Source organism: Juglans regia, chromosome 6, assembly GCF_001411555.2.
Source record: "Juglans regia cultivar Chandler chromosome 6, Walnut 2.0, whole genome shotgun sequence".
Classification (NCBI taxonomy): domain Eukaryota; kingdom Viridiplantae; phylum Streptophyta; class Magnoliopsida; order Fagales; family Juglandaceae; genus Juglans; species Juglans regia.
The window spans coordinates 32,957,247-32,962,985 of NC_049906.1; positions in this window are offsets into that span (position 1 = coordinate 32,957,247).

Sequence of the window (5,739 nt, forward strand, 5' to 3'; positions counted from 1 at the left end):
CAAACGGTTGATGAATATTTATAGTAATGAAATAATTTGAGTTAAGATATTTTATTAAATTTTGAGAAATGAAAAAGAAAAAGTTGAATAAAAATATTAAAAATTAAACAATTATTTGAATATAATTGGTTAATATTATTTTCATTTTGAAACTTAAAAAAGTTGTATTATTTTTTATATTTTATATGAAAGTTTGAGAAAGTTGTAATGATTAGATGAAAAAATTAAAAATTTAAAATTGAAAATTATTTTATATTTTAGTGATGTTTGTGAAGGAAATTACGAAGAATTTTTAGATGAGATAAGATGTTCTTAATTAATTATGCTCTCAATTCCACTCACTTTCCAAACATGGCCTTAATTAATTAAAAGGAAAATGAGATATACGCTCTTGGTTAGTAGGATTGTAAATGAACCAGTCTGTTCAATAGGTCGCACAATACTTGCCCAGTTAAACTCAAATTGAACTCAACTCGTGAATAAAAAAACTTGCATATGAAAACAGATATCTGCTCGATTAGTAAATGACACATACCCGAGAAAATTCAACTTGACTCAACTAAGACTCGTAAATACCCGCTCGTTTATGCTCGAGTCGACTTGTTAGCTAAACTCGATTAAAAGTCATTCATATATTGATAAATATATACATACACCTATGTGTATATATATATATATATGTATGTATTAGCTAATAATATAAACATAACACTTTTATAATTAAATATATAATATGTAACCTAATTACTTATGTTTATATATTAAATATAGTTCATAACTATATATTATAATTTGTACAATAATTAGTTGATAAGATTTAATAATTTCATATACTAGTATGTGAGAACAATATATGAAATAAAGATATGTTATCATATTATGTGTATGTATTAATAATTTCTATAAAAAAATAATATATTGTTATTATGGATAAATATCAACTAGTTAGATATTAATTATTTATAAATTTTTAAAATCTGATAATTCTATAGATGTTCTACTTGTTTGTTGTACAAATTTAATATTAGATTTTTTATTTTTTTATTTATCTAATTTATTAATTATTAAATCTTATTCAAAAAATAAAAAGAATAAACAATATTGGAGCTCGGCTCGACTTGAGCTCAAGCTCAAGTTGGGAATTTAGCTTACTGAGTTGAGGTTGAACAAAAAATAAATAAAAATCTTGAACACGACCTCAACAATCCAAAGACTTGCTTGGCTCGACTCGGCTCGATTACAGCCCTATTGGTTAGGGTGTGTAAGTTTCACGCATCCCTTTTGAAATCAAATCAATGTATATTTTCTTCATGCCTTCAAATCACAGCAACAGATTTGACATTTTGTATCGATTTAGAATTTGTGATGGCTATGAAGCTACCACTAAAGTCGAAATATTATCTAAAAAATGTTCGCTTGTATACAAATTATGTTAAAACTACACATAACAGTTGCACACATAAATGGTATTTTAATCACACGTCAATGATATGTCATTGTTTTAGAGTTTAATACGTTCGAACGTATCTCATTAAAAGTTCAAACATTGAACATACGCTGGAACATATTTATACGTATGAATAGTGTTGGAATAGATTCGAACTTCAATAGCTTTACGTGCGAACGTAAAATTTTGAAATTATAACTATATTGTTTGGCTAAACAGACATAACGAGCAATATGTGAAAGCACCTACTCTATGGTGCGCACGTATTTTCTTCTAGTGCGCACAATATGCACTGCTATGCGAACGCATGTGCGTAAAGTTCGAATGTTGATCGTGATTACACTACTAAAATTTGAAATTTAAATATCCGTTCAAAACAAGGAACATACTATTGAAATAAAATATTGGAAGGAAAATAAATATTTAGAATCTATCGGCGCCTCATACTCTGGCTCATTATTGGTGGTCCTGAATGTGAGCGTTGCCATATAGTGATGCTCCCGACCCGCTTTAGTGATAATGTGGATCCCGATGCCACCTCCCATTCGACAAACAAACCCATCGACAAAATCTGTCCAGGGTCGGCCGGGGGGTGGCGTTGCGATCTCTGCTGGGAAGCCGTTGAACTCGACTACAAAATGGGTGAGGGCTTGGCCCTTAATTGCATTTCTAGGTGCATAGCTGATTTCGAACTCACTGAGCTCAATTGACCACACGACCAGCCGTCTTGAGGAGTCCGATTTTTGTAGCACTCTCACAAGAGGATGTTCTATTAATACCTTTATTGGATGAGCCTGGAAGTATGGTCGTAGCCTTCTAGCAGCTGCCACGAGCTCAAACTCTAGCATCTTCATCTGTGGGTATCTGACTTCGGCGCCCCTTAGGGCACGACTCGTGTAGTAGACTAGTGCTTGATTTCCTTCTTCTTCCTTTACTAGGATGATGGACATGGCTTAGGGGGATATCACCAAGTACACATACAAGGTGTCCCCTTGACTACGCTGCCTCAACAAGGGCAGATTGATCAGGTACCACTTCAGTTCTTGAAAGGCTTGGTGACACGCTTCATTCCAAGAGTGTACTTTCCTTAGGACTCAAAAAAAGGGGAGGCATTTATTCGTGGACCTCGACACAAACTTGTTCAAGGCTGCCACCTTTCTTGCTAGTCATTGGGCATCGTTGATAATTCATGGTAGCTCCATGTTCAAGATTGCTTCTATCTTTTCAGTGTTGGCTTCTATTCCTCTTTTTGAGACTATGAATCCCAAGAATTTGCCCGAGTTCACTTTGAACGCGCTTTTAGCTAGATTCAGCTTCATCTTGTACTCACTTAACACTGCGACGGAATCCCTGAGGTCTACTAAGTGTTGGGCAACCTCCTTGCTCTTCACCAGTAAATCGTCTACATACACCTCCATGGTCTTCCCAATTTGGTGCTTGAACATTTGATTGACCAGCCTTTGGTATGTCGCCCCAGTGTTCTTCAACCCAAAAGGCATTACTCTATAGCAGTAGAGCCCTCTGTCAGTTATGAATGTCGTCTTCTCCTCATCCACCTTATTCATCATGATTTGGTTACACCTAAAGTAGGCTTCCATGAAGCTTAAAACTTTGTGCCCGGTTGTGGCGTCCACAATAATGTCAATCCGAGCGAGTGGGAAATTGTCCTTGAGACAAGCTTTGTTGAGGTCAATGAAATCCACACACATCCTCCATTTACTGTTGGCTTTTTTTACAAGCACTACATTAGAGAATCATTCAGGATAGTTCGCCTCCCGTATGAAACCCGCAGCTAAGAGCATGTCAATCTCTTCAACTATTATCGTGAACTTCTTTGTGCTGAATGACCTTCTCTTCTACAAAAATTCCTTGGCCTCTGGATAGATACAAAGTGCTCTATGATCGTATTTTCAATCCCTGGCATGTCTTCATGCCTCTAGGCGAATACGTCTCTATGTTCGATCAGCAACTGTTTTAGGACCTCTCAGTACTCTGATGGGAGTTTCGTACCAACCCTTGTGGTGGTGGTCAGGCATTCTAGGTGCAGCTTCACTATCTGTAAGGGCTCGTTGGCCTCTGCTTGGAGCAGGTTGCTTTCATCCATGGCTTCTATGTCTAGTTCCTCCTCTACCCAAGACGGTGGTGGCGGCAGCTGCTCCCCTGAGTTACCCACTGAATAGACTGCTGGAGCTCCCGCCTTCAACTCTTGAACGTAACATTCTCGAGCCAGTATACATTTGCCTCGAACTTCGTCGACTCCTGCTTCTATTGTGAACTTCATTTTAAGGTGGTAGGTGGAGGTCACCACCTTCAGGTTGTTGAGGGTCGAGTGCCCTAATATGGCGGGCTTTATAGGACTACGGAGCTTTGACCACCAAGAAGTCCATCATGCTGGTGACCATATGAGTGCCTTGCCCTATCTTAACCGAAAGCATGATGGCGCAAATGTGTTGAATGGCTTCTCCCACAAACCCTTTGAGCAGAGAAGGTGATGGTCGTAGTCTATCGGGGTTAATACCCATTCTAGTGAACGCATCCAAAAACAGGATGTCGACTGAACTCCTATTGTCCACTAAGATCCGCCTGGTCGTGTAGTTGGCAACTAGCAGCGTGACCACCAGAGCGTCATCATGTGGTTACATGATCCCCTCACAATCCTTATTCCCGAACGAGATGGCCAAGGTTGCCCTCGTCCTGGGGTATTTGCATGGCCTGTTTGCCATTTATACTTCGTGATACCTTGCCCTGCGAGCATGGACTTTTTTGCTAGAAACCATGGCGCTGCCCCCAGTGAAACTACCTGCCATCGTGCGGATTTCTCCAAGGGGGGCCTATTCTTGGTGCCCTTCTTGGCTGAGGAGAGTTATTCCTTCCTGGCCTTTCCTGCCTCTGGTGCTTAGGGCTTTTACTTCACCTTTGCTCTTGTTGGCGATTTTCCTCCCTCTATGGCCTGATGTAATCAGCTAGCATCCTTTCCATCTCCCCACTCCCGGACAGCTCGTCAACTCTCTTCTTTAGGGTGATGCAATCTTCGGTCCAGTGGGAGTTGATTTGGTGATACGTGTAGTGGCGCTAGCCCCTGCTTGGTGAATGTTCTTCCTTTCTCATGGCCCTATTGTTCTCTTGCACTTTGTGGTTGTTGTGAATTAGGTAACGCCCTTGGTCTTGTTGATTGCTGTATTTATTGCGTTTATCATCCTGGCGCCCTTGGCCATTGGCCCTTTTGTCTTTATCTTTGGAATTGTTTTGGTTTCCTGCTTCTGTGGCTCCAAGAGAGCTCATAATGTGTCATCTGCATTAACAAAGTCGTCTGCTCGGTCCATGAATTCCCTTAAGGTGGACGGAGTCCTTCTAGCTAGCTCAACCATGAATGGGCTTCGAGGCTAGATTCCTCCCAAGAGGGTAGCCAATGTGATCTTTTCATTTTGGTTGTCTATGGTGAGCCCCTCTTTGTCGAAGCGCGTTAGGTAGGTTTTTAGGTTCTCGCTCTCCTTTTTTTTTATGGTCAGTAGATAGGCAGCTGGCTTCCAACGCCTTCTACTTGGCATGAACTGCATAAGGAACTATTTTGCTAGCTCCTCAAACTGCCAATGGATCTAGGTCGTAGGGCTCCAAACCAGCCATGTGCTATTCCCTTTAATGTTAATGGGAATGCGCGACAAGCCACCTCCTCGAGGAAGCCGTGGAGGGTCATATGTGCTTTAAAATTTTCGAGGTGATCAACAGGATCTTTGGATCCATCATATAGGTCGATCTGTGGTACCTTAAATTTGGGCAGTAGTGGAACTGCCATGACCTCCTCGCTGTAAGGGAGGTCTGTACACGTAAGGAGCTGCTCCACGGAAGAGGAACTACCCATCCTCTTTGCCATCTCCTCGTACTTGTCAACCAGACTACGTAGCTCATTGTGCATCTTTTATTTTCCATCTCTTCGCTAATTACCTCCTTTGCACAATGTGCATCTCCTTCAGCTTGCCCGTTCTGGGCTGGAGGATTATCCTTCTGCAGTTTTACTCCTCGTTCTCCTTTTGCAGTTGCTCAACAACTGCAATCACTTGTTTCAGCCTCTCTCTTGTTTCTGCTAACCTCATCTCTACTTCTGTCATGCTTGTTTCTAGATCCCGGTGTACGTGTGATGGCATGATGGTTGGCATGTAAAAATTATGTTTAATGTCTGTAAGAAGATCCCATAGACGACGCCAATGTAAAGGACGTGCTTCACACCACCAACCGTACGGATGACCTACAACAACAAATGGGCGGCACAGGTTGCCCGATGCTCAAGTTAGTAA